The sequence below is a fragment of the Mustela erminea genome, chromosome 14, assembly GCF_009829155.1.
Source record: "Mustela erminea isolate mMusErm1 chromosome 14, mMusErm1.Pri, whole genome shotgun sequence".
Lineage (NCBI taxonomy): Eukaryota > Metazoa > Chordata > Mammalia > Carnivora > Mustelidae > Mustela > Mustela erminea.
In genome coordinates, this window is record NC_045627.1 from 73773402 (window position 1) to 73800852 (window position 27451).

The window sequence follows — 27451 nt, forward strand, 5'->3', positions numbered from 1 at the left end:
TTGTTCCTTGTCTGACCTTCCCACCAGAGGGAGGCCTCTGTGACTCACGTACTAGGTCTGTACTGTACCAGGGGCTGCCCTGTTTAGTCCTAGCCCTTCTACCCTCTGTGGGGTCCTGACCAAGTCTCCAATCCTTCTGAGCTGGAGCTCTCCCACTAGTAATACAAGGAGTATATCATTGCTGATATCTGAGAGCGTCTCATCCTAAAAGAGGATGACTTTTTTTTTTTTTTTTTTTTGGCAAGTCTCACTCTGAGTAGTTTCAACTTCATCCTTATAAGTATTTAGAGAATTTAAATGATTCTACAAGCTGTATATTACCTTAGTAATGAACTCCAGGATGAACAAAGGAGTAGACTTTAGATTCAAAGATTTAAACTGATAACACGTTTCTGCCATTGCTTTTGGGGAAAAAAAAAAACACAAAACAAACCCATTATTTTAAAAAGGACTTTTGGCTTGAAGAAACAATTTCAGATGAAAGTAATTAATTATCTTTAATCTAACCAATGCTATATAACTATTATTTTCATTTTTGCCTCCTCTTCCAGTTGTGCTCATCTACCTAGTTATGCTGATATAGTTGCAATCACCATGCTCATATCATTCAGTAATTTTTCTCTCATTTGATACTTTAGCTTAAACATTTTCCATGTATCCAAGTCTTTCTAATTATCATTTCAATGAACGCATTATCTTTCATCAGAGTCCACACACCATAATTTACTTAGCAATTTCCAGAATGTTACACATTACACATTATACATACAGCTTGTTTCCAATTTCTTCTTGCTAGTATTGATAATGTTGCTAATTAACACTGTATGTGTATAGCTTTTTTTTTTTTTTTTTCCCTGATGAGTTATTGACTAGTAAAGGCAGACAAAAGTCTTCGTGTATTTTGAAACTAGCTGCTGGAATCTGTAAAGTCGTATTACATCATCCAAGAATAGTTGTATTATAAGCTGCAGATCCTTTACTGTTGCCAGCGAAAGAGGAAGGCCTAAGACATGGCTTTTACAGCTGTCCCTTTTGAAGGGACCAGGAAAACTGTTCAGTGGCTCATGGGTAAGCCCATTTATGTTATCATCCCTCTCTTTCCTTTTCTTCTTTTAAAAATTATGTTACAGGGGCACCTGGGTGGCTCAGTGGATTAAAGCCTCTGCCTTTGGCTCGGTCATGATCTCAGGGTTCTGGGATCGAGCCCCGCATCGGGCTCTCTGCTCAGCAGGGAGCCTGCTTCCTCCTCTCTCTGCCTGCCTCTCTGCATACTTGTGATCTGTCTGTCAAATAAATAAATAAAATCTTTTTAAAAAGTTATGTTAAAGGAGCATGAGACCAAAATAGCTCAGTTTTATGTAAATCATTAGGTTCTCCTAATGCCCAGTGCAGGAAGCAAGGCAGTGGGACCTTCCTCCACTCCCCATCAGTCCTTACAAACAAGGGTTTCCTACAACTTATCACAGTGCTGCTTGGCTAACTACCCGTTCAATTAAGAACTCAATTCCAAAGCAAAGAGAGAGCCATTTCTGTTTAAATGCAGTACATCAGACATAGCAAATATGACACTTTGAATCAGAAAGGGCTGTGAACAATTTCAGCCATGCTTAGCAGCACCATCTTTAACACTGTGGCAGACATTGTCAGTTTCAGGCACAGGGTAGACATTCTGGTGCTGAAGTCCCCGAAGTCTCTATGGTCTCAACCTAGAAGTCACAAAGAGTCAAGTGATGTCATTTTATGGAATTCCAGAGTTATTACTAAGTGCAAAAAATTAAAATTAAATGACATCAAAGCCACACATGCACTAATGTTCTAGAAGGAAAGACCGGAACTCTGAAGCTATTTACCAAAGGCAGCATCAAGCTTGGGCAACTGAGCAAGTATGGCCTGAATTCATCTCACGAAGCGAAATTTAGGTCATTTTTATTCATTGTGTTCTGTAGTCACAGACCTCAGAAAAACACGCTAATAAAACATCACGCTCAGCTTAATGGTTTCCCCTCATTCGGCACCATCATGATAAATGAAATGCCATTAGCATAAGGCAAGTCCATTTCTTGTAGTCTGTGGAGCCCAGGACGGTGACAGAATTGGAATGCAGAGAATGGATTGTTCACAGTTCAAAGGAAAAATATAACGTGTCTCCTAACCCCACGCTGAAGCCGGGATTGAAGTCTAAGCTCTGAGAAGGGTCAGGATCCCCATACCGCAAACACAAAGTGCTCAGACCTAGGGGTGAGGATGGGAATGACTTGTTGAGGTTGCATTTGAGAAAGACCAGAAGAGCGGAAAGTTGAATGCTTCCAAGGCCTCTCCCTGGTCCTGAAAGTTCCCTCTTGCTCAGTCATAAAAACACCTCTGTGTTAATTTCTTGCCATGGGCCAGGTATGTTGCCAATGCCTGGGAATACAGATAGAAATAACACTGACAAGATCCTGTTCTCATGGAATGTACATTCTAGGCGGAAAGACATTATGATAAGTAATATTAAAAAATGACACTTTCATAGTATTTTTCACTGCCTGGAATTATTTAACAGAGTAACAGTTGGGAGGGTGGTTAGATTGAGTGAATTAAAAAACAGGACATTCAGTTTAATCTGCATTTCAGAAAGACAACAAATACATTTTTTCAGGAAATGTCAAATATCCCAAATATTGCATGGGATATATTTGTACTAGAAATGATTCATTACTTGTCTGTAACTCAGATTTAACTGAGCTTCCAAATTTTATCTGACAACCCAAGGAACAGGTAGTGAGTCAGTACAACATCAAATAGAGTCAGTAAGGAAGGCCTCTCCTCCAAGACCTTTTCAAGTTGGGAGCAGCCTGCCTTTTAAATGTCCCAAGTGATAGTAGCAACACACATGCAGACCTTGCCCGTGGCAGGCACTGTTCTAGGTAGTTTACATATATTAACTTATTGAATCTTCCCAACACTGTTGGACAGTTAAGAAAACTCAGGCTCAGGCAGAGTAAGTGACTCACGCAGTAAGTCATGGTGAAGTAATCAGCCAGTGTGGCCGCAGGTTTTGTGACTGTATCCACTCCTGCCTGTCACATAGCACCCCAAGCATTTTGTTTTACCCAAATCAAGGAGGTTCTGCGGGACAAACTGGTTCCTCATTCCAGCTGGGGAAGGAGGACACCATCTTTCTTCCCCCCTCTCAGTACGCGCACAGCCTGCTCCCACTGCTGACATCTAAGGGGTTATCTCACAGCTCACTAGTACCTTTACTTGCAATCACTTTTATAGACATTTTTATTGACATACGATCTAAGTCCCACAAAGTAAATTTTACTCTGTTTCCCAATTTTACAGATGAAGAAACAGGCTTGCAGAAGTGAAGTCATCCATGCAATGGTGATCTCGTGTGATCGGTAACAAACCACAGAACCAAGACCTGGCCCTAAAGCTGTAAGAACATCGTCCTGGCATCTAGCCACATCTAGCAGGTGCTCAATAAATATGTGTTGAATTGAACTGAGTACAGTGTGCTGGTAGTGTTAGCACCCAACAATTAGCATTTTTGATTGTAATGTAAGTGCCTGACATCAAGCTTTTGATTGCCGAAGCAGCCATTTCAAAAGCATCCATCTTGGATAAACACTTTCCCAGCTACTCAGGGAGATAAAGAGCCAGGCTGCCCCACCCATGAAGCTCCCCTTTTAGAAGGCCCTGGGTGCCCCACAGAATGAATTGAGAGAGAGCTTGCTTTTCCCTTCCAGTGCTTTAATTCCTGCCCTTCTGTTTTAAAGTCACTACTAAGGAGTGATCCCATGCAACAGTAGGCACATTCCCTGGACCCCAATTAAGGCAGAACTCTTGGTCAGAGCTCTCTGTCTCTCTTTAGTCCTGTTGCATGGCCCCAGGTGTGATGTGTACTCTCTAGCACTTGTGAGTAATAAACCTATCTTTTCAAAGTTCCCTGATGGTTATTGCTGAGGTATATGTCTTGCAATCATAGTAAGAACCATAGTAAGAACCATAGTAAGAACCATCCAGCCACAACACTGGTTCTGGCTGGGAAAATGTAGGTTTCGTCTTGGGCTCAAGTGTGTGCCCACAGGCATGACATCACTGTCAGTAGTAGGCTGAGACCCGCACAAAACAGTGCTTCCACAGTCCTTTACGGGGTATCCCTTTGCAGAGAAGCTTAATATCTCCCCTGAATATGTATTCGGTCCCCTCGAAGACCAGTTGTTCAGATGGCTTCACAAACTCATGGCATATGGGCCAGAGCTATGAACGCTCAGAGAATGCATGGAAGTTCAGTTATGTCAGGGCAGGAGTGGTACTGTTATGTTTCATATCAGTATGAATACTGTAGTCCTCTGCCCTTTCTTAACCAAATGACTTTAGAGCTATGAAATACGGTGCTGAGCAAATAAACCAAATGTGAGGCTGGATGTCTGTCCATCATAATCCTAATCCTGTGGGGATGAGATTTGTCATGCCGGTGGCCCTTTCCTATTTGCCTCCAGAGAAGTCAGCCTTGGTCTTGTGGAATGGGTTGGCTTGGTGGTCACTGAGGAAGATTTATTTGATTTGGTGCACCTTGAGGGAAGTGCTCTTCAGAAGCAGAGCCTCTTTCAAGGCTTCCACATCGGAGTGAGGCAGGGGCAGATTTCGTTCCCTCAGGGACCATAGAGTGTGATTTCAAGAGCTGGATTTTGGATGAGTGAAGATTTTGAGGGGAGTTGGTAGAAAGGGAAGGGTAGAACATGGGACATGGGGACTTTTAGTACTAAGGAGTGGAGGGAGTGAGCTCAGGGATGAAAGGGCACAGATGGAAAGATGGAGATGGACTCTCTACCTGCCCTGCCTCCATCATTATATCCTGTGAGTTGAATTGCAGAATGGGATCCATTAGTATAAGAACCGCAATAATAATTACTTTCCCTTGCGTAGGTCCGGTTCCACAGATCATCTGAATGGTCTCCATGAAAGGTCTGAGGTAAACAGGGCTGGGGAGCTGACCCCCCAACCGTATGAGAGGAGGATTCTGAGACAAGAAGTTGTGAGACTTGCCCAAAGCCCTACAGCAAGGAAACCAAACTTACCTCAAAAGGTAAGTGTTCTGACTCACAGTCTAGGGCTATTCATTTCTACTTTAAAAGCTGAGTATGCTTATGTAGACACCTGTCAAATATCTCCCCTCACACACTCAGTCCTGTTCCACAGAGCTACCAGACACTCCCCCAGACATGCCCTTTCCCCCTTTATGAGATCTCTGTGCAAATGGCACCTCGCTCCCACCCCAGCTCTTTGCCCCTTGATTGCTCATGTGCTACCTTGAATTTTGGAGATGTCATGGTGCCTCTATTCCAGAAACCTTGGCCAACCATTCCCCGGGTGGCAATCTTGGTTTATTCTTTCTCAAGGAGAGAAACTTCCCACCCATGTTCTGATCTGGGGTGTGGTAGACACCTTTTTTTACAGGCATAAAGGACAGAAATGTCAGATGCTTGATGAGTGGTAGGTAGGCATCCCTTGATAAAAGGTAGAGGCTGTGGGCGGGATCTTCTTTGAATGAATGTTTTCTATTGATTCAGAAGAGTCATGGGGCTGAAAATACAAACATCTAGGTGTTAGCCATATGCCATCAAAAAAAAAAAAAGGCAGAGTCTTATGTTTAGGCATTTATCATAAATCTGAAATGTTGTTAGCTGCTGGGGGGCAGAGGCAGGGAAAGAGAAATGAAACAGAAGACAGTGAGTGTGGAAAAGCACCAAGTTTAGAGTAGAGAAGATTCAGGCTTGAATGGAGCCAAGCTCTGTGGCATACCGGCTGTGTCACACCAATTACTTGACCTCTCTCAGGTGGATTTATCCTCATTTTACAGATAACTGAGAGGAAGATTCATTCATTCAGCAAATATATTGAGTATCTACTATGTGCCATGGATCCCATGAGATGGGATACAAAAAGAAATAACCTTCTGTAGGGAGCTTACATTCTAGGGAGGAGAGAGACAGTCTAAAGAAATACACAGAAGATTATCAGACATTGACGGGATACAAAATTTAAAAGGCTGGTGTGGTAGAGAATGGCTGAGAAGGCTTCTCTGAGGAGTCAACACTCAGGGTGCTTCCATCCATGTGGAGAACTGCGCAGGAGTTCTTAAGCAAATCAGCAGCGAAGACAAACATCCTGGGGCTGCAGAAGTCCTGAGGGGTGGCCGTGGAAGAGCAGAGTGCTGGGGCACGAGGTTAGAGCAAGGGGTTTGGACTTGATTCTACGTGAGATGGGAGCCGTTGGAGGGTCTTGACCGGGGCCGTAACCTGATCTGACCTGTGTTTTTAAAAAAAGATCTCCCTGGCCACTCTACAGAGACAAATCATAAGGAACAGAAACAGGGCGCCTGAGTTAGAGGTGACTTGGACAGATGTGGTTGTGAAGGAGAAAAGATGTGGATGGATCGGGCATCCCATTTTGAAGGTCATGCTGGTGGATTAGATGTGATGGCTGTGGGCAGAGAAACCAAGGCTGGGATCTGAGTTGGGAATTGCTGGTGCCATGTATTGAGGAGGACAGAAAATGCAGTGGGTGAAGCGGTCCAGAGAGTGTCTAAGGTAATAGGTGCCTCAGTAAATATTCAGGGGAACGCACTGGCTAAGCAGATAAGTACTGGGCCCAGGGAAAGACCCCACACACTCGAGGAAAGTCTGCCCAGGGGTCACAAGAACAAATGTTGAAGTGCCTCCTTGGGCTGACTGAATGAATTCCTGTAGCCAGACTTGATTCCCTTATGTACTGGATGTTGGGTGAAATTCTTTCTTTCAATCAATTAATTAGCCAATTAATTAATTAAGATAATTTCAATGCCCAACGTGGGGCTCGAATTCCCGACCCAGAGATCAAGAGTCACCTGCTCTTCTGACTGAGTCAGCCAGGCATCCTGACTGGGAGAAATTCTGTGGAGAATTAGGAAATGCCCTGATCAGTGAGAAGCAGAGGAGACAAGGAGGCTTCTAGAGCTAAGGGTTGAGCAGGAAACCGCCATGCACATGAATAATGTCGGGGGGAGGTATTCCCTCTACAAAGCAGACAGTCCCTGCACAATCATGGCCAACTCTAGTCCAGTGGCTCTAGGAAAACTCGTGAGTTTTAAATGGGAAGGGGGTAGTCATATGACCCTGTCCCGCAGTTCCAGGTCCTCCTCTAATCCAAGCCTGCTTTGAAGTGCAGCAGAATTGCCAGTGGGGACAGATTGGAAACTAGGGGCTAGACTCATCTGGAGAGAATGACTCTCCAGTCCCAGCTCTGCTTTGGGTTGCGCAAACTACTAGATGTTGACATCTTCACCACAGCCCTGTGAGATGAACATGATTACCCCCATTTTATGGATAAACAGCTTCCGAGAGGTCACCTCATTTACCCAAGGTCACACAGCTTGAGTGCCCAGTTTCTCCGCTCCTGGAGCTTCTAGCAGATTATCCTGTCTTATTCTTCACTGAATCCCCACTGTCCTGCACACAGCAGGAGCTTCGTAAACATTTGTCGAATGGATTAAAAGTGGCTCCAAAGCTTGTGTTTAATCACGAAGCCACACTATTCCCCTTCAAGTGTTGACTAAGAAGCTGCTTTCACCTTAAGTTTCTTTATGCAGTGAAGGGACAAAATCTGCTCCCTGGAAGGCCACCTCCCAGGGCTTGGAAATGTCTGGGAAGACAAACTGCCCTGGGGGTCACTCTCAGTGGCCAGGGGGTCTCACCAGTGAGTGACCAGGGTAGTGGGTGGGTGGGGGTAGGGGGGGTCAGTGAGGAGGTCTTATGAGAAAGTTAGGTAGGGCTCACTAGCTCCCAGAGCTCACCAGGGGATTGGCACCTGCAGCCTTGGTGTTTATATTTGGATTACATTTGATGGCACGCTGAATTGGTGACTAATTACGGCATGCCCAAATAAGGTACTTTAATTATAGCTTTTTTAATTCCAAGGAGAGCTCTGCTTGCAAGACAGAGGGATGAGTGGGATACAGATCTGCTTGCTCTGATCCTTCAGCATGGCTTGGAAAACAGATTACCAGGAAAGCCAGTGGCTTATTCCATGAGCTCCAGACCGGGCACTGCTCTGTGAGTGCTGGCGGAGCTTCCCAAGGAAAGGGCCACTCGCAATCTTTGCAGCCTGGTCACTATAGCTGATGGCCTGGCCAGCTTTGGGGATGCCAGTTGATGTCCCGAGAGGCTGTCCCTAGCTTGAGTTCACCTCCCTACTCCTTTCTGGAAGCAGCTCTCCAGCTGCGGTGAGCATTGCTGGCGGATTGGCTCAGGCAGCTTGAAAAGGCAGACTCGCCGATTTTGCTGTTTTCTGTCGGAAATCATTTACTGATCTCTGCCACCTCTTGAGCTGCACAAATCCAATTCAGAGCTTTTTGAATGGGTTTCTGATGGGGCCTTCTGAGTTTTACAGATCCTTTTAGACAGGTTGTCTATGTAATGGGACTCCTGTCCCCTGCTGCTAGGCCACAGATGTTCTCAGGAAAACTGGGTCAGTTTGAGGAGTAAAGTTTAAATGTTGGTAAATATCTTATTTAAATCACTTTTAACTCTTTCTACAAGATAGATTTGGGAAGGCCATGAATTTTAGCCACCTTCTTTCCCATCACCACCCCCCCCAATCCTGCAATCATGGCCTTAAGACCAGCAATGTTACTTTTAGATTTCCATTGAGGACAATGGCTCTTTCCATAGTCCTGGTTCCTTCTTGTCCTCTGTCTCTTTAAATGCAACTTTCCTCCAAAGCAGAATTGTTTTGGAGTTTCCTTGGGACTTTTCTACCTGTCACTATAACTGTAATACGATGATGAGAAAACCGTACCGACAATGTCCGACAGTTTCATTCAGGTGATCTCACTCACTCCTTACAGCCAACTCTGAAAGGTAGACAAGGCAGCTATTGACGCTTTTACAGTCTAGCTGAGCTCAGAGAGGTGAAATCATGGCCAAGTTATCCAGTCCAAACAAGGGTCTGCATTATCTGATGCCATCCTCAGATTCTTTCCTCTGATGCTTGTCAACAGGTCTTGTTTCAACAATAGCACATTGGTTCTTAGTGGCGCTGGTGTACACCTCAAGCCAGTGTGCTCCTCCAGCTGATGCGTGCTCCTTTGTTTCCGAGTGTGCATACTGGGTTAGAACTTAGAATGATTTAAGTGAACACGTATCTATCCAACACCTGTGTATGCTTGGCTCTATGGTGGGATTGAGCACATAAGAGATCATTGAGAGAGCTCCCCCACAACTCCCCCCCACCCAGGGGTTTGGACTCTAGACAGACCCAATTCAGACCATAAGGGATGTTGAGCACGGTACATAAACAGTCAAAATCTCGAGCTGAAAGGAGATAATAGAACCAGGCCAGCCCCTGGAGAGTGCTGAATGAATGGGAGCCATGCTCCTTTGTACATCATCATCTCTTTAAGCCTTACAAGAACCTTTAGGAGGTGGGTCCTATTCTTATCCCCATTTTATTGATTGGTCAGCTGAGATGATTGGCCAATGGTTACACCTGTATTTTGCTTGTTGGTCTGTCCGGCTCCCAACATTGCTGGTGCCCTTCACCGCCGTCATGAGCTGCCTTCCCAGATTAAGACGCAGAAGTCCGGCAGCTGCTTGTGGTCAGCCTATGGTAACAGGGCATGAGCTTTGATTAGGGACAGGGATCTCTGTGAATTAAACTCAGCCCAGCCACACACCAGTTGAGAATAAAGAGAGAAGAAAGGCAGCCATATCTGCTGTAGCCCCGTACTCCTATTTACCAAGTGCCTGCAGAAGCTTGGTCATCATTAAAACACAGATTCACTGGAGAGAAGGCCTGAACTGAGTTCCTTTTGTCCGTATGTGCTCTTCTCCACAGAGGGACTCCAAAAATCCCAACTATCTTTTGAGGGAATGGTTAGAAAATTTAACATTAAACGGCCAGACCTCTCATGAAGAAAGACTGAGAGCCACTGCTCAGGATGACATTTGTTTTAGTTGGTTTTTTTTTTTTTCAGTCGTACCATCTAACCAGAGAGCACGGACCTTTTGAGGGGATCACAGGTGCCTTTGAGAACCTGATGAACTCCTTGGTTGTTCTCTTCACACACAAAGCCTATTCGCACACGTGCGCACACCTACAACTTGGCATACAATTGCAGTCCAGAAATCTGGGGTTGAATCTGACTCATCAGCTCCTTGTCTGGGTTTCGGCATCCTTCTCTGACAGTCAGGGAAGGAGCGAGGATAAAATGAGATGATCCCACAGAGAGCTTGACGCCCTCACCTGCTCAATGTGTACTAGCCCAGCACAGCACAAAGGCCACCACCATGCGGAGGGAGACTCCCATCCCCAAAGAAGCTACCACTCCCCAAGGAAGTGCAATTTAACTGCACATTTTATAGGCTTTTTCATTAGGCTCAATAACATGTATTTTGCGGTGCCTCGAGTGAGTGTGGGGAGGACTGTTGGGGTGACATGTAAATGTTAATGGCCCCTGAGACCAGCTTCCTTCTGGCTCTTTACTCATGGGAAGTTATGAGCCACCAGGCTCCCCACCTACCCCTCCCCCTCAGACCTGAAGCTGTTGCTTGGAGATACCAGTCCTTCTGGGTTCTGCTCCTTTTCCACTGAGGCAGGGAGATCGCCTACCCGCCTCACACGCTACACCTTGATTTAGAGCTGAGTAGGGCTCTCTGCATGGGAAAGGTTGGGAAAAAACCTCTACTCCATGGACAGAGGGCTTTAATGCCTTGCTATTCAAACTGTGGCCTTTAGCCTGTAGAATTGACCATGGGGGCTTATGAGAAATGCAGACTCTCAGGTCTCACTCCAGACTTAGAATCTGTGCTCTAACGGGCTCTCTGGGGGGTAATTCCTGCGTGCATGAGAACTTGGGAAGCAGCAAGGAGCATTGCTCTTATAGTGGAACTGCCCCCTCCCCCGCCACCATGCTCACATGGGTGCTTGGAGAACTTCACATGCCTCATGGAGAAGATGTGACTCTAAGAATAATGCAATAGGAATACTGAGGACCAACAGGCTTTCCCCATTAATGTGTCACAATCTACGAAGCGCTAGGGTAGAGGCAGGGCTGACTCTCTAAGTGCTTTCAGTGCACTCCATCCTCTTTCTAAAATCCATCCAGCCTCTGCTTTCCTGGATAACATCTGTTTTAGGAAGAAACCTGTTGTGAGGGTGAGTCCTGGCTCTGCTCCGCCCCCATTCCATAACCTTATGGAAGCTTCTTATCCCTCAAGCCTGCGATTCTCATCTATAAAATGGGAATGATAATTACGTCCTAGGAGCTCTAGCTACGGTGAAATGAGATCATGCCTGTATGACCCTTCGCTCCACACCCGACCTCTGGTGAATCCTCCGTACATGGCTGTTCCATGGTTTTGTTTCTCTTAGTGCTGCTGTCAGTGTAAATTCCCACTCTACCCAGCTCTGCAGGGGCAAAAGCTGATGCTGTCTTCTGACTGCCCAGCATGTGGTAGGCATCTTAAAAAGTGTGGATGAATGCTTGATCTGCACAACACCCAGCCAGGAGAAGCAGGTAATATTTTCCCCATGATTTCACTTAATAATCTCAAGAACCCCGGGACATAGATTTTATTTCTCCCCATTTGTAGTTGATGGCTTGGAGGCTCTGGATCAGTAGAAAATTCACTCGCGGTCACACGGTGACTAGTTACTGATCTAAGTCTACTTCTCCCCCTGCCTGATGCAATGCTCTCTGTGTTTCATTGCACTGTTTCCTTTCAGGCTCATTTTATCTGCAAGGCTTGGAGACACTTGAACATGTGTCAAAGTTGGGAAAGAGGAGATTCTTATTGTTTTGTTTATTGACCACCAAGTAGCAGCTAACATGAGGGAAAATAATTTTTTACCATCTACCCTAAGTCCAGCTTGCTGCTCTGCAAACCCATCTGTCCAGAATATTGTTTCCCAAATTCAAGTTTTGGACTCACTACTTGTACCATTTTGGGCATGTCTGAATACCATCCATGCTATTTAATTTTCATTTTCCATATCGGCTCACTTTTTTTTTTTTTTTTTACTTCAACAAGTGTTTTCAAATGAAACTGTATCACTGTCATAAGTGGAAATCTAGCATCCCCTTCCAATAATAGAAAATAGCAATAAAAATAAATACAGTGCAAGCAAAATGATATCCTTTCATTCTCAGTGGATGTTGTTGACTGCAGAAGCCTTTTTCTTCCTTCAAAGTGAGATTAACAAGCTCTGGCTAGTTCTAGGATGGCCTTGACATCCAAGCTTTTTTTCTGACATAATCAGAAAGTTTGGGAAACAAAGAGAAGAAAACAATGAAAAGGAAATGCATACCACAGTGGGATTCAGTGCTATTTAATGCTCTTTTTTTTTTTTAACTTGGAAATGCATTTTAATTTTTTATTTTTTATAAACATATATTTTTATCCCCAGGGGTACAGGTCTGTGAATCACCAGGTTTACACACTTCACAGCACTCACCAAAGCACATACCCTTCCCAATGTCCATAATCCTACCCCCTTCTCCCAACCCCCCTCCCACCAGAAACCCTCAGTTTGTTTTGTGAGATTAAGAGTCACTTATGGTTTGTCTCCCTCCCAATTCCATCTTGTTTCATTGATTCTTCTTCTACCCACTTAAGCCCCCATGTTGCATCACCACTTCCTCATATCAGGGAGATCATATGATAGTTGTCTTTCTCTGCTTGACTTATTTCGCTAAGCATGATACGCTCTAGTTCCATCCATGTTGTCGCAAATGGCAAGATTTCATTTCTTTTGATGGCTGCATAGTATTCCATTTTGTGTATATACCACATCTTCTTGATCCATTCATCTGTTGATGGACATCTAGGTTCTTTCCATAGTTTGGCTATTGTGGACATTGCTGCTATAAACATTCGGGTGCACGTGCCCCTTTGGATCACTACGTTTGTATCTTTAGGGTAAATACCCAGTAGTGCAGTTGCTGGGTCATAGAGCAGTTCTATTTTCAACATTTTGAGGAACCTCCATGCTGTTTTCCAGAGTGGCTGCACCAGTTGCATTCCCACCAACAGTGTAGGAGGGTTCCCCTTTCTCCGCATCCTCGCCAGCATCTGTCATTTCCTGACTTATTTAATGCTCTTAAGGAATCACTAGGATCACTTCCAAAGCCTCCAGGAGTTTCATTCCCTGGGGAACAACATTCTAGCACACGCTACGCCATCAGATCCTGTTGTTGCACAACAGCATCTCTTGTCAGCCGATGGCCTCGAATGGCACCAAGACATGTATGTCTTGATTCTCCAACCAGTCTGTCTGGTGCACAGGCAATGGAACGTGGACTGGAACGGAAGGCCTGGGGTTTGTATTCCAGCTTGGACACTTAATAACCATGGACCTCAGAGAAGTTACTGTATCTCTTTTTGCCCGAGTTTTCTCATCTATAAAAAGAGGATACTGACTATCTCAAAAAGCTGTTGTGAGGATTAAATGAATGGTGATGCACTTAAAATAGGGCTTGGCACATGAGAAGGGCCATGTAAGTAAATATTAGCTTTGCTGCTGCTACTGTTCAGATGTGCTCAGGCCAGACTAGGATGAGGAGGTCCTGGCCTGTACGATGCCCGGCAGAGCTCTTCATCTGTCTGAGGATACTTAGGAGTCCTCCCTTCTGTGTCTCCAGGCTAAGTCATCTCCACATCGTGGTTTCCTTCAAAAGGAGGTGGTGGGAGGAAAGGACTCCAAAGGACAGGGACATTTCTCTGGAGGGAGGTGGCACATGCTTGCCTCCTGCTGTGTACCAGGCACTTTGGCATGCCCTCTGTAGACTCTTTCCCATAGACCTATAGTTGGTGCCATCCTCCACGTCTTTTCTGTTCCTGGACTTCCATGAGAAATTGGGCATATCCCCGTGCATGTAACTTCTGTGGCCGGTGAAATGCAGAGGTGATGTGTGCCATGGCTGGCAGGAACTTCCAGAGCTAATGGGTAAGTCGCCACATGCCCCTTTTCCAATTTCAGTAACTGTGAAACTATGGAGCGCCTGAGTAAGTAGAACATGAGCAAGAGTGCCCAGCCAATACCCAGTGGAAAGTGTGGCAGAGAGGAAAATAAACTTGTTGTTTTAGCCACTGAAATTTTGCTTCATACTCCAGCAAAGGCTGCCCCTATCCGGCTAAAACAAACTCCTAGATGTTGACACATACTTGAATTTTTGCATCTAGCAAGAATTTGCAGATCTTGGATTCCAAGCTAGAGCCTGGGTTGGGTATAGTAAGGGTGGGCACATCCTATTTGTAACTGCTCTCACTTTTTACCTCCTTCTCACTTCCTCTCTCCTGATCAGTATCTAGTAAACAAGGGGAGGAAACTTGCCCTCAGGACTCTTCTCCAGCTGGCATAGTCTTGCAGAAACTTGAGCAACTATTTCCACTCTGGATCTATTTCTTGCTAAATCTCTGATTCTTGCAGAATGTTGGGGGAAGAAGGAAACCCATAAAACCACTGTCTGGTCTCTGTTTGCTGGCTGAATCCCCTTTACCTCGTCTCCTTATCTACTTTGCTTGAATCATTCTAGGGACAGGAAACTTACCAGCCTCATCATAAATGGACACAGAGCTGGGCTATGAGAAGTGACAGTCCCTATGCTACTAGACTTAGGGTTTGACTTACCTGAAAGGTGAATGATTTTGAAGATCCTTACTTTGTAGGATGGCCTTATAGTTGACCATCCTAACCAGGACACATGTAAGAATGAAAGTTGGTGCTAGTAACAATCATATTGGAACAATAGGTTTAAAACCAAACTATCTTGGGTAAACTGGGAGGTACTGCTGCTTGGCTTCTATGATCCTGTGACCACCAACAAATGGTAAAATTAAATTCCATGGGCAGGACTGCATCCCAGTTTTGGTCACTAACTTTGACTTTTGGTCTATTCCTTTCCCCAAATCTGGATGATTTCCCATTCTTTAAACCAACTCTCTTGTGAGCATGTTGGTCCCAAAGCTATTTCAGAGGGGAAGGAGTTACATAGGACTATAATTTCAAGCAAATTTCCCCCATAGGTGCTTCATATTCCTAACTACTATCTTGATCAAATGCATATTTAATGCTTTTTGATGGAGACACAGATGCAAACTGCTCAGCCCTTCCTAGAACTTCAGAGAGCTGCCAGGTCCCAGTACAGTTCTGTGACAGCCAGTGGAATGCCTGAAGCTACGCTCACTCAGTGCCCTCACAAGACCCGGACTCTCAGGAAACTTACTCACAAGGTAATAGAAGGAGAGGCAGGGCTTATTAAGTTTCCTTCTGCAGGCTGTTTGATTGCAATTCTGCCCTGGGTACAGGCTCATTTACATAGCTGATTTGTAGCTTTCATTTGAATATTACAGTGACTTCACATAAACCAATACCCTAGTCCCTCTTTGGATTTTTATTTTGACAATCCACTCAATACCACATGAAACCCAAAGAGACCAGGAGCCGCTAATATGAGAAGATTTACATTCCCCCTTTCCACTGGGACAGAGGAATATAAAAAGTGAAGAATGGAAAATGAACAAACTGCTAAGTTTCAGAAATGCTTGATTTCTACTCAGGAGTAGACTGACGATTGATTACACACAGCACATGCACATTCAGATTCAGGAATCTTTGATCATTGTGGTTTATTTTTATATTATTGCATCTTTAAAGGGAACTTTCCCTTAAAGTTGTCCCTTCTCTTTCTTTTCTTTGTTCTTCCCAAAATATGGTTAAGATTTACTGAATGAGTACTATATGCCAAGCACTGAGCTACTTAATCAGATTACGGTATTACAAAAGCAATTTTGTCTTATAATCAGGAAGATTATACTCTTGACAGACATTACAGATTTCAAGAAAGATATTATACATTGTGTTAATTAACTATGTATTCTAAGCATCTGCTTTTCCAACTCCTTCAGGGTTAGCAGCCCCTGTATATAGTGAGTGAGTGGTGTGTGTGTGTGTATCATATAGGAACCACAGGGAGCTTTTGATCTTACATAGTCTGTTCTATGTTGGGCACTTAAGTTCTTTTTTAATATCAGATATACTGCTGTGGCTCAGTGTAGAGTTCTTCTTTGGAGTCCTAGAGCAAAGACTTATGGATGGCCATAAGAGGCTGTGCCCTCCCAGTATAGAGCAGGGACCAACAGAGCAGGGAGTCTAATGTGAGACTCTATCCCAGGACCCTGGGATCATGACCTGAGCCGAAGACAGACGCTTGACCGACTGCGCCACTCAGGCGTCCCTGGTGTGGATTTTTTACTAAAGGTTTTAGATCATAAAAAATAAATATGATATGGGTATTTAGATGATTTATAGCAGATCAATATTCTCACCAAGAATGGTGGAGAAGGTTGGGTAAAATTTGGAAATATACTTGAAAGTACTGGAGGGGGTCACCTGGGTGGATCAGTGTGTTAAGCCTCTGACTTTGGTTCAGGTCATGCATGATCTCAGGGTCCTGGGATCGAGCCGTGCATCGGGCTCCCTGCTGAGCAGGGAGCCTGCTTCCCTCCCCCGCCTCTGTCTATTTGTGATCTCTCTCTCTCTGTCAAATAAAGAAAAAAAGCAAGCAAGCAAGCAAGCAAGCAAGCAAGCAAGCAAGCACTGGGGAGATCCCAACTTTACCAGAACTTGAGGGGCCCAGATGCAGTAAGGCGAGTCTGACATATAGAAACAGAGCAGAGTGGTTGAAAGGCTAAGTGGCACTTCTAGCAACCTCACACTACAAATGAGATAAAATAATAATAATAATAATAATAATAAACTTCAGTACCCCAAAGGATAAAGGATCCTGGAAATTACTCAAGGCCCTCACGTAGGACCCTTCAAGAACTACAGAATAAAAGTAAGTAGCATTGAATTAAAGCTAGGCAAACCTTATGATGTCTAAAACTGAGCCTCAAAAAAGAGAATCTCTTCATTTGAGTGAGGTATTACACCCCTACTCTAGCTACCTACTGACAGTTAAAACCCAAAGCACTACAGCACTAAATGCTGGGGACTATGTGCTTCCTCCATAACTCAAAGAGGTCTACCAGATGCTGTGCTTCTTTGGGGGTAAGGGATGCAAGATGCAGCCATTTGTCTTTTGCTTTGGGGGATATCCTCTTATACCCCTGATCACCGGGTCCCTAGAAACCTTTCTGAAATGAGAGATCCCTGAAATTCAAAAGTTTTCTCTCCTATCCTCCTTAGCGATGTATCTTACCAAGGTGCCACTTCTTGTTTGTACTGCTCAGGCAGTGGCTTCAAGTGTAATGGATCGATGGGACATCCTGTAGGATATCCACAAGGTCTAGACCTCTAGATCTTAGAGGACTATAACTGGGCTATATTATTATAGAGGGGGAAAGAATTAATGCAGGCCTAGGGCAAAACTGTAAGGGAGTGTCATTGTCTACACTTCCTTGCAGTAGATAAGAACCTCCATTAAGCTGCCAAATAGATCCTCTTGCTCTTTTACTCTTAAACTGGGTCTTACACTCAGCCTTTAGCTGTGGTTGACCAACTTTAGTTTCTCTTTATCTCTCTGTGGAGCATCAGTGCAAATCACCAGCATCTGGCCAACTCTGCTATCCTTTTATGCTTGGTTTCTCCATTCTTCAAAGTACCTGAGTGATCATATTGGTAAGGAATGTTTCCCTCCATTCACATGACTTCTCAGGTTGTTTCAGTGAATTTTTTCAGCTATATGGCAACCACCTTGTGGCTAAAACTCTTCTTGTCTCATGTCCCACTCATTACCAGTGAAGGTGCCCATCCTCAAGTTTGCTCAGACCACTTCTAGTAGCTGGGCCCATGCAGGTCTTCTGAGAAGCAGATACTAAGATGGGATCAGATGTGCAGGAGATTTGAGGGAGGAAAGAACTATGAAGAATCAAGAGGGAAGGGGCAGCAGAGGACCGGAAAGACCTTTGTGGCTGACATCTAAGAAAGGAGAGGGAAGAAGGGGAGGACTTAGACAAAAGAGTACAGACCATGCAGTTCGGAGAAATTTTTAGCCAGACCAATGAGGATTCCCTAAGGAAGGTTGCCTCTTAGAAGAGTCCTTGCCTAAGGTTACTCAGCCAGTCACTTTGGAGTTGAAATTCAAGCCCATGGTCTCCGAAGTCCATGCTGTTTCCATCCTACCATAGCTGCTATAACTTCTCAGCTGCTGGTTAGAATTGGGAGTCCCTTGACATTTGGGGCTTCTCTCTTTGGTTTCCACGAGGACTGAATTCAGGTTTATCTTTATCTTCTCTCAAGTTTGCTACTGTTTATGAAATCTTGGATCTGGAGGGTTACCAGGTTCTTGGCCATGTTTTTTGTTGTTTGTTTTGTTTTGTTTTGGCTTTTTTTTTCTTCCAGTTCTCTTGGCCTCCTATGGATAGGATCCTCTAGAAAACTTGGACAAAGACGGTTGCCAACATGAAAGGATGGCTTAACTCCATTTGAGTGGGAAAGGACCTCACTGACCCTGAAGCAAGGAAATAATATGGAACTTGAGTTTTATTTTCTCTATCCAGGGACACACTAACTTTCCTATATGCATCTCCACTCATTCTTTACTCAGTGAAGTTAGGCTCTAGCCACATTCTGAGTGAGGGTAGATGACATATAGATTCTAAACCTCTAAGTATCCCTGTAAGGTGGGGGCAGTGTCTTGAAAATCACAGAATGCTTAGAGATGCAGAAATTGAGGAGGAAATCAGATAGGTTAGTGACTTGCCAAATTCACTCGGCTCCTAAATGGTGGTTCTCAAACCTAGGGCAAATGGACAAATCAATAAAGTGAGCCCCTGGCCTCGAGTGTCCTAAGCCAACCTCCTTCCACTTTGTGGAAGGTGGTCTCATAGAGAAGGAAGGCCATAAGCTTTGGAGTTAGGCAGGTTTGGGTTATAAATGACTGTCAATTTCCAAATGTGTGTCCTCAGGCAAGTTACGTTCTCAGCCCTGAATGCCCTCATCTGTAAAGCAGAGTTAATTATATCTAATTTATAAGATCAATAAGATATTTAAATTTGTACATACAAAAGCAGCTGGTATCGGCAAGCACATGGTTGGGGCTTCACAAATATTCATTCCCACCTTTGGAAGATATTATTATGATGGCCAGAATCACTTCCTCAGTCTCCCAGGGCAGCAAGCAACTGATCGACAGAGGCCTTCCCTGACCTCACTGAGAAACTGAGGCCTCACTGTGCATCAGTTTCGAGGTTGCCATTTGGAAGGCAGTTGGACCAATAGTAATTAATTTCCTCAGTCCTGGCTTTCCTGTTAATTATTCTGAAAACATACTCACATTCTGTCAACAAGGCTGCATTCAAAATTGTAGCCATTTTTCATCCTTAATAAAGTCTCTCTCCTGTCTCTTCCCTTCTGTTTCACAATGGAAAACATCTTAATCCTAGGAATTTAAAGAATATGGGAAAATAGAAAGTATAGAACTCCTTTCTCCATTCCCCTAAAAGACAAGCTGACCTCTCCCTTGCCCACAGGATGCAGGGACTTCCCATTCTCTGCTTTGCTCAATCTTCACACCCAGGCTCCATGTCAGGGACTGTAAGGTTGTGATTCCCACTTCAGACAAGAGGAACCCGATGCTAGAAAGGCGGCTGAGGTCACATGGCAGATGTTGTCAAGCTGATATTTAAGCCCAGTCTAGTATGAATATCCGTGCATGTGTTAGATATGTGCTGTGCCAGCCTAAAATTAGACACACACACACACACACACACACACACACACACATGCATACACCATACCACACCACTCTTGTGCATGGACACACTCACGGTTTACTGCCTATTTCTGGTTTGTTACAGAGAGAAGAAAGTACTTCTCTGGCAGCTTCTGTTCTCCATACTTAAAACCATTATTTCCCACTGATCCCAGTAAATGTTAAGGAAAGAGTAGAAGCGAATTAAGCTTCTTCCTTTGTTGAAGATGTTGCGTTAAATACCATCTAAAGGGTTCTCCTCAGTGGGCTAGCTCAGAAAGAGTGATGATGTTATCTCACGATAATTAGAAGAATCAAAAGCTCTTTGTGTGTGGGGCTATGTCCTTTACTTTCTCTGGGTCCACGTAGCACTGAGCCCTTTTGAGCTAATGGAATAAAAGACGGTAAATCCTGGTGCTGAAGAAAGACCTTTGGAGGAGATTAGGTCATTCAGGGGCACCTCTCAGCAGTGCGGCTGACTTGCCACGTGACTTGGAAAAGTCACTTGTCTCCCCCGAGTCGCCATTTTCTCATCTCTAAAATCAGACTTTGAGCAAGAAAGAGAACCCTCTGGGTCTCTTAGTCTCTGTGTTTATGGTATTCCGCCATGTTTTGGGCCTAGGATGTCTCCCTTGTTGGGGACAGGCTGCTGCCCCAGTAAGCTCTCTCACCAGGCTTCTCTGCTAGAGGGCAAAAATACCTTTCCACCTATTTGGAGGATAGTGCAGATTTTAAAATTTACAAATATCTTTCCTCATTTATTCTAATTGCAAACAAGTCAGCCCTTCTATACAAAGACGAGGAAGTTTAAAACATTTCAAAACATCTTCCTCAAAGATAACAGTGTATAGTAATTTTCTTAAATATTTCAGAATCCCACCTCTGCTGCCACATAGCCCTTCCTTTAAAGAGCCCTGGTGGGCAAGGTTGAGTCGATACTATTCCAGTCAGAGCAAGGTCTGTCTTCGGGTTCAGCTGTAGAAGAAAAAGGTGTTGAGAGGCAACCTTTTGTTTTCCCTGTGGTTTTAGTTCTGAAGTTGAAGGAGGGTACTACTGGTGCCTTGAGGCCATTGTTGCAGCTGAGAATCATTTCTCTGGCCAGTGAAATTATTAGGAAAGTATGCAAATGTCTCTTAAACACTTCTGTTTAAATTGCCTTTGGATCAGACATGGAGCCAAACTCTAAAAAAGAATGCAGTGTATCAAAACGCCTCCTCTTTCTGAGGGGGAGAATAAGTAATGATTCCCAGTATACATTGTGAAGGTTGTTCTCTAAATGGTAATGAGGCATCGCTGGGTAAATGTTGGCTGGAAATATTAGAAAACAAAATATTTCCATGCAGTCCTACCCAAGGGCATGGATGACTTCAGGGAAGCGAGGCTTATCTGAAGGCAGGGGTGCCGAATGCACCCAGTCAGGATAAAGTCTTGGGGAGGCAATTCAAGATTTGGTTAGATCTGGGGAGCCTCAAACCAGGCAGAGGCTGACAATATCATGCAACCTCCCTGAACAAGCCAACAGAGAAAGATGCTTCTAGGGAAGCTCTTGCTTTATTGTTCCTGTCCCAGTCGTTCGCTGATCCACCGTGAAGAAGAGTAACCATGGACAGGCTTGATAGTCCTGTCCATGTGGAGCCAAATACAGGAGACTCCGTGTGTGAAGGGCAGACTCATGCCCCAGCAGCCCTCAGCCCTTGCTCCTTGGCCCAGTGCCCTTGTGCAGGACGCAACCTACACAACTAGGCATGGAAGGCCTGGACCCTCACAGTCCCTCAGAGGTGCCATGTTTCTCGTGAATGAGGAATTTGTACCAGGCTGGAGCACTCCCTACACCTTCCCAGGCCCTTTGCTGCGTTACTGCACCTTCCCCTCTTAAGTGTCTGCTTACACGTCACTTCCTTGAACTGCAGCCTGGGTTAGATGCCTGTTTCAGTGTTCTGCCCTTTACTGCCTGAAACTGAATTGTCGTTGCCTTGTTCTTTGGATCTTCTCCATGAGTTGGGAGCTCCAAGAGGCCACTGATAGTGTGTTCCTCTTTCTTCGGTGTTCTCCATGGGGCTGGGCACAGAGAAGATGCCTGTCCATAGAGTGGACACCTGCCCAATGGTTGCGGCAAAGTGGAAGAGAAAGGTGCGGGGAAGGGAAGGAGGAAAAGAAGAAAAAAGGAGACAGAGAGAAAGAGAAAGGAATAGAAAGTGGGAGGGGAAGAGAGACTCAAGGAAAAGGAACTCCAGAGGAAGAGCGCCAAGGGAAAGGAGAGAGGGGAGAGAGAAACTAGGCACGTGGGGGAAAAAAGGAAAAAAAAAAAAAAAAAAAAGAACTCAGATGCCCTGGGGATGGAGTGGGGCTTCCTCGGGGGCCCTGCCTGTCTCTCTGGCCCTCTGTCTCTTCCTCATTTCTCACCACCATCAGCACACCCTACCTCATTAAAGTCTGCCTCTCTAACAGATTTATCTGGACCCAAACCTCTTCACCTATGAAATGTCTTGCTTTCTTGCCAGGGTCTTGCTTCTCTCCTCTCCCAGAACTGTGTTCTGAGATTTCCAACAACAATGTCAAGGCCTATATCTGGGGAAAGGGCTCAAGCCAGCTAAGACCCTGGTTATGGAGGGTCTCATCAATCAAGTTTCGTAAGATCCTTCACATCCATGGGAAGCTGGGAGGCTGCGGCAGTCTGTACGGACCACAGAGTAAATGGTGTTCCAAGCTTATTAAAAGTACTTCTTCGGGAAAATACCTTCTTTCTGCCAGAGTTGGGGCTCACAGTCTCGTTCTGGGGCTTCCTGTTTAGTGATATGTTCCAGAGAAGCATTTGGGGTCTGAGATTTCCTACCAGGCTGCTGAAAGAGAAATGCTTTTGGTTGCCGGGGGTTGGAGAATTGCATGTAGGTTTTCACTGAAGTTTGTGATTTTTTTTTTTTTTTTTGAGTTTGTGATTTTTAACGTGGCACAGCATTACCTGGGGAGCACGTGTAAAATGAGCAGCCCAAGGTCCCCACCCTGAAGACTGTGAGTCAGTGGCTTGGAGAAGGCCCTGGGACTCTGCCCATTTAGCAGACATTCTGGTGCGGGCCTCAGGGCCCTTAGGCAGGGGCCTGGCCAGGGAGGCTGTGGGCTGGCAGCTGGCAGTGGCGTGGAAAACTCTGGAAGACTTGGGTCCCACGCAAGCAGAGAAGAGGTTGGTGGAATCCGCATGCATGTAGTTTCAGGGAGGGGACGCTGACCATTTCTCAGCTGGTAGCCAGCTCTTGGTGGGTTTGGAACTCCTTGTTTGGGCCTTAGTTTCCTCTTCTCCAGCAGGATTCCTTCTTGCTGGGGGCACCGTCCCTGGGAGTTGGGCCAGAGTGCTTTCTCGTTACTTTCTCGGATCGCTCCCCCGGGGCTGCTGGCTGCTGCCTCCAGGGAGGACGCAGATGCTGGGGAGGGAAGTAACAACTCCGCACCCAGCTGGCTTCTTCCAGCGAAGCTACAATCTCGGCAGTTAGTCAGCCACTTTGTTGGAGGAGGGGGTTGGATGGTAAGATGCCCAAGATCTCCCTGGCAGGTCATCATGGCGCCCTGACAAGGACAGACTAAGCAGGGCGGGGGGCTGGCAAGGAGCGCTGGGAGGACGGAAGACAGGGAAGTGAAGCGGGAGCAGGAGTCCCCACGTACCCCCCCATCTTCTCTCAGCTTCCAACCAGCTGTGGGACGTGGTACCAGCTTTTGCTGTCAGGGCTTGCATTCGCTCTAGCGAAACAGAGTACCCATCCCTGGCAAACTCTCAAGAATTAATTTTTTTTTTCCTACACTTGTCTCCTCTAAAGCCATGCTTTTTCTTATTGTTTGTTTTCCCCTATTGCCCATTCTCCTCCCCTCCAGCTTTGTTTCCCATTTCCTAGAGACTGCGATTGAACTAAAAAAGAGCTCTCTTTTTTAAAAAATCTTTTTTAGAAGTTGGATTTTTCCACAGCGTATTCTTCAGTTAATTATTTATTGCGTCGCCTCTTTACAAAAACCGAGTGACGTGATCATACTGTAAGGACTTGACTTCAGGAAAGCGAGTAGAACATTCCTCTGAAATACCGCCTCTGTGGTGTGGGACACTCTTCCAACACTTGTTCTACCAAGTCTGCCCCTGCTGCCCCAGCCCGTTCTTTCCCTCTGTCCTTGTTCTTCTCTCTCTGCTTCTGGTGGCGGCAAAGCTCTCGGGCTTCATTTAGATCTTAGCTCAAGCATTTCCTCAGAAAGTCTTTCCTTGCCTGCAGGTCTTACAGCTCTCTCATTGTTCTAGAATCGCCCATCCTTCCTTATGTTTCCTTCAGCGCACCTTAACCACGGATTCTCAAACTCAGCTGCAACTTAGAATCACCTGGGGAACTGCTCAATCCTGTGAATTCCCTAGTCCCAATCCTGGGTTTAAATGGCCTGTGGTGGAGGATCTGGCATTTTTTTTAAGGACCCCCTCTAGGGAATTCTTAATGTAGAAAACTTCTGCCTAAACATTGTTATATATTTGCTGTTTGTCTCAGCTACTGACAAATACAGTAAATTGGGGAAAAAAAAAAGAGGGGAGACAACAAATTTCTTCCCAAGCTATATACATTCAAGTTGCATGTATCTTTGAAGCATTTCCCGTCAAGAGATGGGGTACCCCTTACATTGGAATGGCCTTGTGAATGGCTTCGACCTATTGAGTATTATAGACATAACTTCGTACAGCTTCTGAGGCGAGCCTGACTAGAGGCAGAGAGGCTCTGTGGAGCAGACCGAAGCTGTCTCAGAGGGGGGCCCTGAGACCAGATCCTGGATAGCTATCACCCCCTGCCGCGGCGGGTCAGGCCATCTCCAAACACACTGCCCCAGTCGAAGCACCAGATGACAGCAGTGACATGAGTGACCCCAGATGAGACAGACAGAACAGCCCAGCCGAGCCCAGCCCAAACTGCTAACCTACAGAATTTAAAGCAAACGGTTATTTCTCTAAGCCAATAAATTTTGGTACGACTTCCTATGGAGCAATAGATAATACAGAATGTAAGCTTCAGGAGGGCAGAGACGATGTGTTTTTGTTGTTTGGTTGTTTTTGTTACTCTGTCCTCATTACCGGTGTACATCATTACCCAGATGCCTATCAAGGCACATAGTAGGTGCTCAGTAGATATTTTCTAAATGGATCAATGATATCTGATAGGCCTTTACAAAGAGCTGTTTTGCAACTATGCTAAAAGTCTGGTTGGCAGCATGGAGACTTCCCGAAGTACTGAGAGTTGGATAATGAGACAGAATATAACTTGTCTCTTCCCCCACGATATTGCTTAAACCGCTACGGTGAAGCTCTCCTTTCTCAGTGGGTTGTTTTGTAAAAGGATTATTTAGCATAAATCTTTGCTGATTCAGGAAATCTGTTTTTGTTTTTGTTTTTTCCTAAATCCTCAGCTTAAACACTCCTTAGTTCAGAAATAATATAGACACTGATTGCTTTCTCCGGTCCTCCCCTGAGAAGAGCATCAGGGTAACCCGGGGGTGGGGACGCCATGCCGAGCAGGTGGTCAGGGTGGTGGGGGAGTTGGGGACAGTGGAGAATGAGACATTTGTGAAAAACTGGTAATCTGGCTGGTGATGCTGATTCAGTTCCAGTCCCTGCTGTAAGCAAACTGGGTGTTTGGGTAATAAGTTATATTCAGAAGCCAAAAAAATCTGTCATTAGAAGTCCCAGTGGGAAGAGGAACTAAGAAAGGGTGTCATCTTATTTGAAGTCACAGACAACACTTACTGAGTACCACGTAGGCACTGAGCAAGGATTATGTCATTGAATTCCAGCAATGTTGTACAAGAGATACAGTCATGAAAAAATAGTTTGTGTCTGAGAGAACAGGCACAAGAAGATGATATAATTTGCCTAAATCACATAGTTAGATGAGTTCAAATCCCAGCTCTGTCCCCGGATCCCACCAGACTCTTGACCTTGACCGCATGTTGCCTCCTTGTGACAGGGAAAGTAACGAAGGGTTCCAGGCCAGACATGAATTGTATTGTGGGCGGTCTCTGGATAACTGGATATTGTGGGCAGTCTCTGGATAACTGGATGACTTTGAACAAATCATTCAACTGCTTTGAAGCTGAGTGTTCTCATCTATAAAATGGGTGTAAGAATCTCTCCCAGTGGGGCTTGGGAGGAATAAATGGGAATGTGTGATTTGGTGGCTGGGACACAAGAGGTCCTCCACGGAAGTGTGCTTCCGTCATCCTCCTATGACGCGGCCTCCTCTCAAGGGAACGTCTTTCTTATTCTCATCTGTGGTGTTTAGGGGGAACCCCTTGCCCTTACGCTGCTTTGGGATTTTTTTAAAAAGAGATTTTATGTATTAGAGAGACAGAGAGAGAGCGAGCGCACAAGCAGGAGGAGCTGCAGGCAGAGGGAGGAGAGGCAGACTCCCCGCGGAGCAGGAAACCTCACACAGGCCTGGATCCCAGGAACCTGAGATCAGGACCTGAGCCGAAGGCAGATGCTTAACCCACTGAGCCACCCAGGTGGCCCTGCTTTGAGATTTTTGATCCAAGATTTCATGTACATCTTACAGTAGGCAGTGTGCTTCTTGAGGCAGGAAACTAAGTTTGACCTTTTGTTCCCTTTTGCCCTTATATTCTCTAGAACATGGGTTTAGCGCTGACACCTAGTGAGTGCTTGGTAATGACTACTGGTGCCTCTTTTGGTTAAAAAGAAACTTAAATAAGACTTTTGAATGTAGAGAAGTGTATAGACAGACTGAGTCTGGTACCTCTGGATGGCACTTTCTGGCTATGCTGAGCTCTGCACCAGCCCTCAACTTAAGTGTTTGGGGCTTGTAATCAACATTAAGGACTGCTGTCACCAAGCTGAGTTCTTGTCATACATGTTAGTCAGTCTTTGCAGTTAACTTGATGAATTTCACCGTTTCTCTGCAACCAACAGCTTCATCAGTAGGGATGTGGCATACTTTGAACAGTGAGCAACAGTTACTACGGCAGACGCTTTATTGGGAACTTTTTAAATGAATACAGCAAACCTAACATGCAGGCAGTATTATTACAGTCGAGGGAGCTAAACTACAGAGAAGCTAAGTAACCGGCCCAAAGTCACACAGCTGGGAAGGAGTAGAGCTTGATTTGAAATATGTTTCTCTTACAGTATTTTTTTTTTTTTTATGGGCTCTGCTGGTATTGGGCTCTTGTAACTCTCCCTTTTCCATTCTTTCATAACTTCCCAACCCCCTTGAGCCTGGGTGGATATCACCTTCAGTCCTGGAGGTGAAAGTGGGAGCTTGTAGAGCTCGGAGATGTCCATTCTTCTTAGGATGACTTTGCCTGTCTTTGCTGACAGCCACTGGGTCAGCTCCTAACTGACATCGTGGTACATATTTACACATTTCTTTGCTTATTTTCTTTCTTCCGAGAATGTAAGCTCCAGAAAAAGTTTGTTTTGTTCACTGCTGTATCCCATTGTGTAGAACAGTTCCTGCCATATATTAGGTGCCCTGTAATTATTTCTTAAAGGAATCCGTTGTTTGTTGATTTCATGGTTTAATTGCCAGAGGAGCCATCTTGTTTCTGAGCTGTCTGGAGCCACTTCTTTCCTCCCCGCTGTCTCCCTGCAAATGCATATCACCACTATGCTTTATCCTCGTGAGATTGTGCTTAACTGGTGAGATCACATACGTGAAATCATGAAGCACGATGGACCGTTGTGATCCATCCATCACAAAGGCT

At 45.1% G+C, this 27451-nt stretch overlaps 2 long non-coding RNA genes across 4 annotated transcripts in view; both read left to right on the forward strand.

Annotated features, from left to right (window-relative positions):
* The window catches only part of LOC116573002, a 106024-nt gene extending 93675 nt beyond the window's left edge, over positions 1–12349 (forward strand). The window contains exons 9-11 of the long non-coding RNA XR_004278566.1: positions 3328–3461; positions 4918–5077; positions 11401–12349. This is a non-coding gene — a long non-coding RNA (uncharacterized LOC116573002). The remainder of the gene's footprint in view (positions 1–3327; positions 3462–4917; positions 5078–11400) is intronic.
* A 773-nt stretch (positions 12350–13122) lies between these two features.
* LOC116573003 overlaps positions 13123–27451 on the forward strand; it is a 58820-nt gene continuing 44491 nt past the window's right edge. For all 3 annotated transcript variants that reach the window (XR_004278571.1, XR_004278572.1, XR_004278573.1), the window contains exon 1: positions 13123–15260. This is a non-coding gene — a long non-coding RNA (uncharacterized LOC116573003). The remainder of the gene's footprint in view (positions 15261–27451) is intronic.